The 15,161-nt window shown below is 46.1% G+C and overlaps 1 non-coding gene across 1 annotated transcript; it reads left to right on the top strand.

The window, feature by feature from the left end:
• The first annotated feature begins 3,763 nt into the window (after nt 1-3,763).
• On the top strand, nt 3,764-3,849 carry LOC122942946. The gene has a single exon (XR_006390785.1). It is a non-coding gene; the product is annotated as a small nucleolar RNA SNORD71 (small nucleolar RNA).
• Nucleotides 3,850-15,161: the final 11,312 nt, after the last annotated feature.

Genomic DNA, 15,161 nt, shown 5'->3' on the forward strand with positions numbered 1-15,161 from the left:
ACTGTTGCAGTGGTTGCTGACGTGAAGCCTCATTCTCTGCTATGACATGCAGACTAATTCTCTGCTGACGTGAAGCCAGATTGTCTGTTACGGGACCACTCTCCTCTGCCTGGGTGCTGGGCCTAAATTTATGAAAATGGACTGTTGCAGTGGTGGCTGACGTGAAGCCTGATTTTCTGCTATGACATGCAGACTGATTCTCTGCTGACATGAAGCCAGATCCTCTGTTACGGGACCTCTCTCCTCTGCCTGTGTGCTGGGCCTAAATATATGCCAATGGACTGTTGCAGTGGTGGCTGACGTGAAGCCTCATTCTCTGCTATGACATGCAGACTAATTCTCTGCTGACATGAAGCCAGATTGTCTGTTACGGGACCTCCCTCCTCTGCCTGGGTGCTGGGCCTAAATATATGCCAATGGACTGTTACAGTGGTGGCTGACGTGAAGCCTCATTCTCTGCTATGACATGCAGACTAATTCTCTGCTGACATGAAGCCAGATCCTCTGTTACGGGACCTCTCTCCTCTGCCTGTGTGCTGGGCCTAAATATATGCCAATGGACTGTTGCAGTGGTGGCTGACGTGAAGCCTCATTCTCTGCTATGACATGCAGACTAATTCTCTGCTGACGTGAAGCCAGATTGTCTGTTACAGGACCTCTCTCCTCTGCCTGGGTGCTGGGCCTAAATTTATGAAAATGGACTGTTGCAGTGGTGGCTGACGTGAAGCCTGATTTTCTGCTATGACATGCAGACTGATTCTCTGCTGACATGAAGCCAGATCCTCTGTTACGGGACCTCTCTCCTCTGCCTGTGTGCTGGGCCTAAATATATGCCAATGGACTGTTGCAGTGGTGGCTGACGTGAAGCCTCATTCTCTGCTATGACATGCAGACTGATTCTCTGCTGACATGAAGCCAGATCCTCTGTTACGGGACCTCTCTCCTCTGCCTGGGTGCTGGGCCTAAATTTATGAAAATGGACTCTTACAGTGGTGGGTGACGTGAAGCCTGATTCTCTGCTATGACATGAAGACTGATTCTCTGCTGACATGAAGCCAGATTGTCTGTTACGGGACCGCTCTCCTCTGCCTGGGTGCTGGGCCTAAATATATGCCAATGGACTGTTGCAGTGGTGGCTGACGTGAAGCCTCATTCTCTGCTATGACATGCAGACTAATTCTCTGCTGACATGAAGCCAGATCCTCTGTTACGGGACCTCTCTCCTCTGCCTGTGTGCTGGGCCTAAATATATGCCAATGGACTGTTGCACTGGTGGCTGACGTGAAGCCTGATTCTCTGCTATGATATGAAGACTGATTCTCTGCTGACATGAAGCCAGATTTTCTGTTACGGGACCTCTCTCCTCTGCCTGGGTGCCGGGGCCTAAATATCTGAGAATGGACTGTTCCAGTGGTGGGTGACGGGAAGCCAGATTCTCTGCTATGGGACCTCTCTCCAATTGATTTTGGTTAATTTTTATTTATTTAATTTTTATTTTAATTCATTTCCCTATCCACATTTGTTTGCAGGAGATTTACCTACATGTTGCTGCCTTTTGCAGCCCTCTAGCCCTTTCCTGGGCTGTTTTACAGCCGTTTTAGTGCCGAAAAGTTCGGGTCCCCATTGACTTCAATGGGGTTCGGGTTCGGGACGAAGTTCGGATCGGGTTCGGATCCCGAACCCGAACAGTTCCGGGAAGTTCGGCCGAACTTCTCGAACCCGAACATCCAGGTATTCGCTCAACTCTACTTACCACACATTAGGGCCCCTAGAATGCCAGGGCAGTATAACTACCCCACAAGTGACCCCATTTTGGAAAGAAGACACCCAAAGGTATTCCGTGAGGGGCATGGCGAGTTCCTAGAATTTTTTTTTTTTTGTCACAAGTTAGCGGAAAATGATGATTTTTTTTTTCTTTTTTTTTTTTATTACAAAGTCTCATATTCCACTAACTTGTGACAAAAAATAAAAAATTCCAGGAACTCGCCATGCCCCTCACGGAATACCTTGGGGTGTCTTCTTTTCAAAATGGGGTCACTTGTGGGGTAGTTATACTGCCCTGGCAATTTAGAGGCCCTAATGTGTGCGAATTAGTTTGAAATCAAAATCTGTACAAAATGGCCGGTGAAATCCTAAAGGTGCTCTTTGGAATGTGGGCCCCTTTGCCCACCTAGGCTGCAAAAAAGTGTCACACATCTGGTATCGCCGTACTCAGGAGAAGTTGGGCAATGTGTTTTGGGGTGTCTTTTTACATATACCCATGCTGGGTGAGATAAATATCTTGGTCAAATGCCAACTTTGTATAAAAAAATGGGAAAAGTTGTCTTTTGCCAAGATATTTCTCTCACCCAGCATGGGTATATGTAAAATGACACCCCAAAACACATTCCCCAACTTCTCCTGAGTACGGCGATACCAGATGTGTGTCACTTTTTTGCCGCCTAGGTGGGCAAAGGGGCACACATTCCAAAGAGCACCTTTCGGATTTCACCAGTCATTTTTTACACATTTTGATTTCAAACTACTAACCACACATTAGGGGCCCTAGAATGCCAGGGCAGTATAACTTCCCCACAAGTGACCCCATTTTGGAAAGAAGACACCCCAAGGTATTTCGTGATGGGCATAGTGAGTTCATGGAAGTTTTTATTTTTTGTCACAAGTTAGTGGAATATGAGACTTTGTAAGAAAACAAATAAAAAAAATAAAAATCATCATTTTCCGCTAACTTGTGACAAAAAATAAAAAGTTCTATGAACTCACTATGCCCATCAGCGAATACCTTAGGGTGTCTACTTTCCGAAATGGGGTCATTTGTGGGGGTTTTCTACTGTCTGGGCATTGTAGAACCTCAGGAAACATGACAGGTGCTCAGAAAGTCAGAGCTGCTTCAAAAAGCGGAAATTCACATTTTTTACCCAAACAATTTTTTTTTTTACCCAAACATTTTTTTTTTATCAAAGACACGTAGAACAATAAATTTAGCGAAAAATTTATATATGGATGTAGTTTTTTTTGCAAAATTTTACAGCTGAAAGTGAAAAATGTCATTTTTTTGCAAAAAAATCGTTAAATTTCGATTAATAACAAAAAAAGTTAAAATGTCAGCAGCAATGAAATACCACCAAATGAAAGCTCTATTAGTGAGAAGAAAAGGAGGTAAAATTAATTTGGGTGGTAAGTTGCATGACCGAGCAATAAACCGCTAAAGTTGTGGAGTGCCGATTTGTAAAAAAGGGCCTGGTCACTAGGGGGGTATAAACCTGTGGTCCTTAAGTGGTTAATCCAAGCACTGCAAAGCGCTTGGATTAAAGCTTCTGCCCCTGCCCTGTATGCTGTCACGGACAGCATACAGTGCAGTAATGCCGGCAAGGGACCAATCTCAGTGGCCCCTTGCCGGCAATCGATCCGATTGGTTAGTCTGTGCAGACTAACCAATCTGATTGGGGCAGTGAAAAAATGTCGGTTTCAGGCTCTGATCTGCGCTCTGCAGATCAGAGCCTGAAATCAGATCGTGTCCTCGTGCCTCCCCCGATCTTTGCCCCTCCCCCTCGATCTCTGCCCCTCCAAGCCCCCCTTATGTCCTCCTGCAGCTCATCTCCTGCTCTCCTGCTCCTGCGCTCATCTCCTGATGCGGTCCTCTGCCCCCTCCCCGCCCCATGCATTCTCCCTGCCCTTCCTGCCCCAGCCTCCCTGAATGTTGCCGGCCATACATCCCCCTGCCCCCCCCCCCTTTCCAGCACTGCCCCCGGTCCCCCTGCTGTGTGTGATGGTGGCGGCTCTATTCCTGAGCCGCCGCCATCAGCAGAGAGTGTCAGCTCTATGCTGACACTCTGCTGTAACCCCATAGATGCCGCAGTTGCGGCATCCATGGGGTTAATAGAGGGCGGAAGCTCCCTCTCTCAACCATCAGGGCTGCCGCGCTGCGATGGCACCACCCAATGGTTGCCATGGCAACCGGACGCTTTGCCACCTACAGGGCATCTAATAGTATTATACTTTTCAATGCAAGAGCATTGCAAAGTATAGTACAGCTATCAGCCTCACTGGATCTTCATTATCCAAGAGGGACTTGATAAAGAAAGAAAGTGAAAATAATGAAAATGAAAAAATAAATAAAAATGTAAATTTAAAAATTAAATTGCCTTTTCCTATAAAAAATTAAAAAATAAAATCAAATACACATATTAGGTGTCACCGCGTCCGTAACGACCGTCTCTATAAATATATCACATGGTAGACCCCGTCCGATAAACACAAAAAGCTATTTTTGTCACCTTACATCACAAAAAGTGCAACAGCAAGCGATCAAAAAGGCTTATGACCCCTAAATCAGACCATCACCTCATCCCGCAAAAATTGATACCCTATTTAAGACAATCGCCCAAAAAATAAAAAAGCTATGGCTCTCAGACTATGGAGACACTAAAACATAATTTTTTGGGGTTTCAGAAATTCTATTATTGTGTAAAACTTAAATAAATAAGACAAAGTATACATATTAGGTATCACCACGTCCATAACGATCTTCTCTATAAAACTATTACATGACCTAACTCCTCAGATGAACGCTGTAAAAATAAATAAATGAAAGGGTCACCTTGCCCCATAAAGTGTAATAATGAATGATCAAAAAATCCTATGTACCCAAAAATGGTACCAATAAAAACCACAACACTTTCTGCAAAAAACGAGCCCCTGCACAAGACGATCGGCAGAAAAATAAAAAACATATAGCGTTCAGAAAACCAATCCAGCAAAATCTGCCTTCCAAAAACCGTATGGCATTCCTTTCCTTCAGCGCCCTGCCATGTTCCCGTACAGCAGTTTACGACCACATGTGGGGTGTTTCTGTAAACCGTGGAATCAGGGTAATAAATATTGAGTTTTGGGCTGTTAACCCTCAATGTGTTAAAGAAAACAATGTAAAAAAATGGAAAATCTGCCAAAAAAGTGAAATTTAGAAATTCAATTTCCATTTTCCTTTAATTCTTGTGGAACACCTAATGGGTTAACAAAGTTTGTAAAATCAGTTTTGAGTAACTTGAGGGGTGTAGTTTCTACAATGGGGTCATTTATGGGGGTATCCACTATGTAGGCCCCACAAAGTGACTTCAGACCTGAACTGGTCCTTAAAAAGTGGGTTTTGGAAATTTTCCTAAAAAGTTTAAGAATTGCTTCTAAACGTCTAAGGCCTCTTTCACACGAGCGAGTATTCCGCGCGGGTGCGATGCGTGAGTTGAACGCATTGCACCCGCACTGAATCCTGACCCATTCATTTCCATGGGGCTGTTCACATGAGCGGTGATTTTCACGCATCACTTATGCGTTGCGTGAAAATCGCAGCATGCTCCTCTTTGTGCGTTGCGGTGCGATAATCCACGCAACGCAGGCCCCATAGAAGTGAATGGGGTTGCGTGAAAATCGCAAGCATCCGCAAGCAAGTGCGGATGCGGTGCGATTTTCACGCATGGGTTCTAGGTGACAGTCTATTCACTGTATTATTTTCCCTTATAACATGGTTATAAGGGAAAATAATAGCATTCTGACTACAGAATGCATAGTATAATAGTCCTGGAAGGGTTAAAAAAATAAAAAAGTTAACTCACCTTATCCTCTTGTTCGCGTAGTTCGTTCCCGGTCTGTTCTTTGCTAGCTGTGGGCTTGGGCTAAAGGACCTTTGATGACGTCAGATCACATGCTCCATCACCACGGTGATGGACCATGTGATTGGAGCATGTGATCTGACGGCATCAAAGGTCCTTTAGCCCAAGCCCACAGCTAGCAAAGAACAGACCGGGAACGAACTACGCGAACAAGAGGATAAGGTGAGTTAACTTTTTTATTTTTTTAACCCTTCCAGCACTATTATACTATGCATTCTGTAGTCAGAATGCTATTATTTTCCCTTATAACCATGTTATAAGGGAAAATAATACAATCTTCAGAACATCAATCCCAAGCCCGAACTTCTGTGAAGAAGTTCGGGTTTGGGTACCAAACATGCGCGATTTTTCTCACGCGAGTGCAAAACGCATGACAATGTTTTGCACTCGTGCGGGAAAATTGCGCATTCCGGCTCTTATCCGGGCAAAAAACATGATGCCCATGTGAAAGAGGCCTTAGCCTTCTAACATCCTAAAAAAATAAAATTACATTTCCAAAATGATGCCAACATAAAGTAGACATATGGGGAATGTTAAGTAATCTGTTTTAGAAGCAGAGAAATTGAAATTTGGAAAATGGTGAATTTTTTAAAATTTTGGGTACATTTTGGATTTTTTTTTCATAAATAAAGGTGAAATATATTGACTCAAATATATGACTATCATGAAGTACAATGTGTCATGAGAAAACAATCTCAGAATGACTTGCATAAGTAAAAGTGTTCCAAAGCTAGTACCACATAAAGTGACGCATGTCAGATTTGTAAATTTTGACCTGGACACTAGGGCATCAATGACCCTTGGTCATGAAAGGGTTAAATCAAATTTTTATGTAAAATGTACATATTTTTGTGTAAGTATATATATATATATATATATATATATATATATATATACACACTTTTTTTATTTATTTTTTAATGAGATTTACATTTTTCCATGAGACTATCTACAGTATTTATATATAGTAGGAAAGCGCAAGGGGCTTGACGGAAGATATGTGTCACCGAGGTTCCTGGCCTCAGTGAGGTAAGAGCCGGTAATTTTAAGTGTCAGTGGCAGCTCGTGCTGACTGACACTATTGGTTATTTAGTGTGGCTGTAAAGCCGTTCGGGGCCGGCTCTTACTGGGAGCAGCCAAAGTGCAGGGTGGGTGGCTGTTCCCCACGTTCCAGGCCGGGTTTTGGTTAGGGATATAAAACCCAGCCAGCAATCTCAGCTGGGTGGATTATCCTCCATCTGACAGTGGAGCTTTGCCAGTCTCTGTGTTGGAGACTGAAAGTTTGGGCCGGGACTAAGGCCTGCTATATTGTTTGGATGAAAGCACGTGGACTTCTGTTTCACCCAAGTACTTATGTGAACGAACATCAGACTCAAGGTGACAGTTTTTTCATTGAAACTGACTTTTTGTTGTCACTTTACTTATGGGTGAATAAAACACTGCACTGTTTAAGTTAAAGACGTTGTCATTGCCTCTGTACTGCATCCGCAAGCCTGTCTACCAGAGCAAATCCCCTCTATATATATATACATACTGTATATATATATATAATATCCTGCGTTTCTTAACAGCTTCATGACCACATCACGACCGCGCCCTGTTATTGTATCCTTATATGTGCAGATTAACCTTTTAGGCTCCAGTGCCTAGGTGTGACTGTAAGTATACACCTCCTATAGTTATACCACTGGTTTAGGCTGATAACTTCATCACGTACTGATAATTGACAAATACTTCTCACATTTATAATGTCTCTTTATTGTACAAATCAATTTTCAAATGTGTTTTCAACATGTTCCTGCAGACATGTAATCCTTTCTTTTTCTCATAAACAATGGATGGCTCAGAAGATTATGCTTAGAGATGAGCGAATCGAAGCTGACGAAGTCGAATTCGTTCCGAATTTTGTGAAAAATGTGATTCTGAATGAATGCGAATTTCCTCACACTTCATGGTAACAAATTGCAATTTTTCCTAACATCGCGGCTAGCCGGCTACAATGGCGGCTAAAATGGCGGCTACATGTGTGAGGACATTGGGCAAGGAACTCTGGGAAGGTGGGATGACCCATAATGCCATGCATGCAACCAGCCAGCCCGGTGATGTCACACCCATCTTAGAGTCTGACATTTACTATCATACTTTGTTCAGGGACAGACGTGTATGCAGACGCTAGGCAGAGTTATAGGAAAATCCTCATTGTGAAAAAAAGCGATTTACAAGTGCAGGGAAACATTACTTGTGGATCCAGATAGTCTCATTATACAGCTCTGTCATTTCAGCAATTAGTTATTGGGGTGCAAGTGCTATGTTGAAAAGCCTTTAGTGGCGTTTATCTGTGGGAAAAGATAAATATATACGCTGGTCACTTTTGCTGTTAACTGCACTGATATCATTTAGTGGCCTATTTCAATACAATACGAGAAATATTTACGCAGGTCACTTTTGTTGTTATTTGCGATAAAAGCATTTATTGCCATATTCCTAGACAAAAAGAAAAAAGTAGACTTAGTTCATATTTGGTGTTATTTGCGCTAAAAGCGTTTCTTGTCATATTTCACTACAATACGAGAAAAATAGATGCAGTTCACATTTGGTGTTATTTGCGCTAAAAGCGTTTCTTGTCATATTTCACTCCAATACGGGAAAAATAGACGCAATTTACATTTGGTGTTATTTGCGCAAAAAGCGTTTATTGCCATATATCTAGAGAAAAAGAGAAAAATAGACTTAGTTCATATTTAGTCTTATTTGCGCTAAAAGTGTTTATTGTCATATTTCACTACAATACGAGAAAAATAAACGCAGTTCACATTTGGTGTTATTAGCGCTAAAAGAGTTTATTGCCATATTTCAGTAGAGAAAGAGAAAAATATACGCAGTTCACTTTTTCTGTTACTTACTCTAAAATTGTTTAGTGGCCTATTTTAGTCCAATACGAGAAATATATATACGCAGGTCACGTTTGCTTGTATTTGTTCAGAAATAATTTAGTGGCCTATTTCAGTACAATACGAGAAATATATACTCAGTTCACGTTTGCTGTTATTTGACAGAAATAATTCTGTGGCCTATTTTAGTACAAAAAGAAAAGTATATTTGTTGCTTTTAGGGGTGTTTTAATTTCCGTTTCATATGTTTAGTTTAGCTACAAATATGTCAGGGTCAGGCAGAGAAGTGCCAGGCCATGCACAGAGGAGTGGCAGAGGCATGAATGTTTCTGGCGCAAGCAGAGGTCACAGCAGAGTAAGGGGTAGTGGCAGCAGTAGTCGCAGCGAGAGGCCTGAGCTCCCGGTATCATCTACCAGTCGTGTCTTGACCAGCAACCCAGCGGCTCTTGATTGGTTAACTCGGTGTCATCCAAGTGACATCAGACACCCCCAGCCCTTAGTTGGCATGGCCCGGGAGCAGGCCCTGTGCCCTCACCTGTCCTTAACCTGCCTCTGTCCTTTTCTGTTCCCTCACCGTGAGAAGTAGTATATGCTGTAGGCTCTGCTCCACTTTTCAGCGAGGACCAGCTACTACAGGACAGTCAGCAGCTACTACCCAGCCACGATCTGGAGGAGACAACCGCCGCTTCCTCCACTAGTCAGGCAATTAGTGATTAGGAGAGTGGCACGGGAGCTGGTGCTGCGAGTGGTCAGGCTCCTGACCCAGAGACAGTTGAGGAGGACATAAGTGATGTGCAGACACTAATTGATGATGATGAAGCCGATAGCACTTGGAAGTCGGGTGCAGAAGGGGCTTCATCATCATCAGGAGAAGAGGGTGACAGCTTGCCCCTGAGGCAGCGGCAGGGCCAGCAAGGTGGTAGCATGGCTTGGCATCAGCAGGCTGGCAGCAGTGGGAGGTTGGGAGCCAAACATGCCAGAGGTAGACCACCTGCTTCATAGCAGCCTACCTGCCTGGGAAGTAGTGGTGCAGGGTTTCACGGAGGCAGCAGCGGTATCAATCAGTCAGTGCGGACTGTTGGGGGCAAAATCATCTACTCGGCGGTGTGGCAGTTTTTTTTTAAAGCGCCAGAGGAGGTGAACGTGGACATATGTCGCATCCGCGGGCAGAAGGTGAAGCATGGCCAGGGTGCCAATGTTGGCACTACAGCACTGCGTCAACATATGCAGTGTCGCCATACAGTGGCCTGGGAAAACCGTGGCTCCAATGTGGTGGTCAAGCCTGTCGCAGCAACAGCTACATCACCCAGTGGCACGCATCCAGTTTCAGCCAGTCAAGGTTTCAACACCTCAGACGAAGGGTCTAGATGCTCCTGCTCCTCGTCAGTCATTCTGTCAGCAATCGATCACCAAAGCGATTGCCAAGAGACAAGAGATTGCGTGCACTCATCCAATGGCGCAGAAGCTGAACGTGCTCCTGTCCAAGTTACTGGTGTTTCAGTCCCTCCCTTTCCAAGTGGTGGACTCTGCACCTGATGGCTTGTGCCAAGCTGAGGTGGAGAGTCACAAGCCGTCATTTCTTTGTGAAAAAGGCAGTACTATCCCTGCATACACATGTAGAACAGAAGGTGGGCCAGTCCTTGAGCCTGTCAGTGTCTGCTAAAGTGTACGGTAGCGCCAACGTGTAGAGCTGTAACTACGGTCAGGGACAATACATGTCCTTTACAGTCCACTGGGTGAATGTGGTTCCTGCATAGCCACACTTGCAACTTGGACAGGTCACGAAGCTTCTACCTCCACGTTGTCACGCCGTTGGTCCTGCAACAATGTCCACCTCTGCCTCCTCATCATCCATGTCCTCAGCCTTCACTGCAGGGACAAGTCACAGTGCCCCTCCAGCATACCATATGTGCAGGGCTCAGCGGTGTCACGCTGTTCTGCACCTGGCTTGCCTTGGTGAACGGAGTTACACAGGGGAGCAACTGCTCTGTGTGATGCATCAAGAAATCGAAAAACAACAAAAAATGTCCAGCACTGAGATGAATAAAAGTCTTCAATCTTTATTTCATAAATCTAAAAGAATACACTTCTTCACATAGACAGCGGTAACACTACCAACGTGATAAAGATCTGTCCATGTGAAGAAGTGTATTCTTTTAGATTTATGAAATAAAGATTGAAGACTTTTCTTTCATCTCAGTGCTGGACATCTTTTGTTGTTTTTCTGGATTAACCACGGACTGGACCGGGTCCTTGCACAAGAGGTAATATGGGGATTGCTGGCTTCCTCTTTTGACTCTCACATCAAGAAATCAAATCCTGGCTTTCTCCCTGACAACTCAAAATCGGAACTATGGTGACCGAGAACGGGAAGAATATTGTGTCGGCGCTGCGTCAAGGAAGGCTGAGCCATGCTCCCTGCATGGCACACATGTTCAATATGGTTGTTCAGCGGTTCCTGAAGCCTTCCACCCATCTGCAAGATATACTAAAAATGGCCAGAAAACTTTGCATGCACTTCAGCCACTCATATTCGTGTACCGCAAATAACAACCTCCTTGAGCTGTAGCGGCAGAACGGCATCCCCTAACATAGGCTGATCTGCCATGTTTCCACCCATTGGAATTCCACCCTCCATATGTTGGATCGACTATACGAACAGAGAAAGGCCATCAACGATTTCTTGATGATGCAAGCGGATAGGAATACTCCCCTGTGTAACAGCAGCCACTGGCAGCTCATGCGTGACACTTGCCATTTGCTCAGGCCCTTTGAGGAGTCCAAGTTATTTGTCAGTCGCCAGGACTACGGGATGAACGTCGTCATTCCACTGCTTCATGTCCTGGAACATATGGCAGTAACAATGGCTGGTCTTGGGACAGGAGACGTGGCGCCTCGATCTCACGGCCACATGAGCCCTGTGGGGGCTGAACTGGAAGAGGAGGGGGAGTAGGACATTAGAGCACAGGCAATGTGTAGCCAAATGGGTGGTTTTTCTACTCAGCTGACAGGACAGGAGGAGCCAGAGGAGCTACAGAATGATGAGGAAGACGAGACAGAGGACCCGGACACCATGGCAGTATGCAGGGGAGATGGACACAGGGAGTCCCTCCGAGTCACTTGCACAAATGGCCCGCTGCATGCTCACTTTCTTGCGTAGTGACAGCCGAATTGTCAACAGAATCGGGGCCTTTTTTACACCCACCGAGAGGGAGGACAAACTAAACTACTACAGAGACATCCTATGTAGTCAGTTGGCCGCTGCCTATTGGCCCCATTATCCATCCTCTCGCAGGTCTGACTGGAGGGGGCCCTTTGTGCTTACGTTCCACTGCCATGGCTACTGGGGAGGGGTAGGGTGGCAGGACCAGTACCAGCTCCATCAGCAGCAGCCTAAGTCTAGACGTGCTGATGAGTAGCTTTATTCACTCGCATAGTGAAGAAACTACTCAGCAGCAGGTAGACCTGGAGGAGGACTTGAACCAGCAGGTGGTGGCATACTTGGACAGCACCCTGGCACCCCACATTGAAGATCTGCTGGACTAGTGGGTAGCCAAACTGGATTTGTGGCCGCAACTAGCAGAGTTTGCCCTGGAAATGCTGTCCTGCCCGGCCAGTAGTGTGGCGGCAGAGCGGGTGTTTAGTCTGGCGGGGGCCATAGCTACCCCAAGAAGAACTCGCCTGTCCACCCAAAATGTGGAGAGACTGACCTTTGTCAAGATGAATCAGGCGTGAATCAGCTAGGATTTCCAACCACCAATTCCTGATGCATTAGACTAGATCATCCATGGTGCCACACCAACACTTTGATACAAGAGACAGTTTTCTTCTGACTACCTACTTCAGCTACTACTTTGATGCTGCAACCCGCCTGATGCCACACATCTGATGCCAAGTGCTCCTTATTTCACCCACCTTCATCAGCGGGTACTGGTATTGCCACCCACTGCCCCAATTTGTTACCGGGTCACTTTCAGGTCTCCTGATGCAGCTGCTGCTGCCATCTCTACACTATGTCACCTTGCCACTCTGTGGTCTCCTCCTAGTGCTGCCATCTCCACAATATGTCACTTTGCCATTCTGTGGTCTCCTCATGCTGCTGTCGCCATCTCCACACTATGTCACCTTGCCACTCTGTGGGATCCTGCTGCTGGCCTCATCATACTGCTGCCATCTACAGACTCTGTCATTGTGCCATTCGGTGGCCTCCTCATGCTGCTTTCACCTCACCACTATGTCATAGGTCCACTCTGTGGACTTCTCATGCTGTTCCCACCCACCCCACTTTATGACTGGTCCACTATTTTGGCTTTTGGCCTGGCTGACATCATAATTTATTTGACCTTTCTTCTGATCTATCAGAAGGAAGGAGAAATGAGACGCACAATGGATCCTGTCTGTGTAGCAGCTGTAAGGCCTGTATGGTCCCATCAGAATTGGCTTATGATTTGGTAGCCAAAAGCAGGAGTGGGTACAAAACAAAGGAGACATGCAAATATTCCATTCACATGTCATCTCTGTTTTAGATCCACTCCTGTTTTTTGTTTTTTTTGGGCATTAGCAATACTGAATTACTGAGCAAATGCTGACCGAGTGAAGGCGTATGCTCCACAGACAGGATCCGTTTTTTCTTCGTAATTGTTCTGACAGATCAGAGAATGGGGAAAATTAATCAGTGACGTCAACACAAACTTACTGCTGACACCCTCTCCACTCTGTAGGGGGGCTCTACTTGTATAAGCGTTTAATAGAACAGGTTCTGTAGACATCTATGTTGAATCAGATGATGATGGTGTAAAAGGAGTGCGCTTCTTCTTTACACTAACATCGACCTGTAAGGCTGAGTTAATACTTGAGTTATTTGGTAGATTTTGGCCCCGTGACTGCCCAAATAAGTGAAGTGTGCAGTATGATTCTAATAGCGACACCTGTCATCTGCATGTCATACTGACTGACAGTATTATTTCACTACCCCAGCACACTCCCTATGCATGCAGGGGCGTATCTATCACGAGGCAAACAAGGCATTTGCCTAGGGCGGCACTTGCCAATGGGGCGGCAAAATGCCTTGTTTGCCCCTTGTCCCATCAGACGCCTCCGGTATATTCAGAAGATCCGATGGTATATTCTAACCCCCAGGCGTTCCCATGGTGACGGGGACGCTTGCCTGGGGGTTATAATATACCATCGGATCTGAGTTTTCACGCTCTCAGTGAGAGCGTGAAAACACAAATCCGATGGTATATTCTAACCCCCAGGCGTTCCCATGGTGACAGGGACGCTTGCCTGGGGGTTAGAATATACAGGGCCCCGCCGCTCACAGGAAAACATTTAAAAACGAATCAGTAACCTAAACTTTATTCATTAGTGATGTCTTTACTATATACCTTACTCTGTCTTTCAGCTCCGGTAACAGCAGGCAGTGCGGGCGGGCGGCGCTCACTCACTGACGTCACGCGCCTGCGCCGCCTAGTGGGAGGAGCAGGCGCGTGACGTCAGTGAGTGAGCGCCGCCCGCCCGCACTGCCTGCTGTTACCGGAGCTGAAAGACAGAGTAAGGTATACAGTAAAGACATCACTAATGAATAAAGTTTAGGTTACTGATTCGTTTTTAAATGTTTTCCTGTGAGCGTCAGGGGGAGGAGGAATCTGTGGATGGCACCGTTTAGGGGAGGGGGGGAATCTGTGGATGGCACTGTTTAAGGGAGGGGGGGGAATGTGTGGATGGCACCGTTTAGGGGAGGGGGGGGAATCTGTGGATGGCACCGTTTAGGGGAGGGGGGGGGGAATCTGTGGATGGCACCGTTTAGGGGAGGGGGGGAATCTGTGGATGGCACCGTTTAGGGGAGGGGGGGGGAATCTGTGGATGGCACCGTTTAGGGGAGGGGGGGGAATCTGTGGATGGCACCGTTTAGGGGAGGGGGGGAATCTGTGGATGGCACCGTTTAGGGGAGGGGGGGAATCTGTGGATGGCACCGTTTAGGGGAGGGGGGGTCTGTGGATGGCACTGTTTAGGGGAGGGGGGGTCTGTGGATGGCACTGTTTAGGGGAGGGGGGGGAATCTGTGGATGGCACTATTTAGGGGAGGGGGATCCGTGGATGGCACTGTTTAGGGGAGGGGGATCCGTGGATGGCACTGTTTAGGGGAGGGGGATCCGTGGATGGCACTGTTTAGGGGAGGGGAATCCGTGGATGGCACTGTTTAGGGGAGGGGGATCCGTGGATGGCACTGTTTAGGGGAGGGGGATCCGTGGATGGCACTGTTTAGGGGAGGGGGATCCGTGGATGGCACTGTTTAGGGGAGGGGGATCCATGGATGGCACTATTTAGGGGAGGGGGATCCGTGGATGGCACTATTTAGGGGAGGGGGATCCGTGGATTTAGGGGAGGGGGAACCGGCCGAATCGAATTTTTGAGAAATTCGCTCATCTCTATGCTGATGGCATAAGAGATATTGTACATGTGAGACACTTTACTATGGCTAACTGAAACTACTTGTAGTTTGCTCTTTGCATTGAACCGTAGGACAAAAAAAGTGAGTTCTGCTAGTCCAATATATTAAGACATACAACAAGACGTGTTGCCTGGGGATCATCATTTGATAG

The sequence above is a fragment of the Bufo gargarizans genome, chromosome 6, assembly GCF_014858855.1.
Source record: "Bufo gargarizans isolate SCDJY-AF-19 chromosome 6, ASM1485885v1, whole genome shotgun sequence".
Taxonomy (NCBI): domain Eukaryota; kingdom Metazoa; phylum Chordata; class Amphibia; order Anura; family Bufonidae; genus Bufo; species Bufo gargarizans.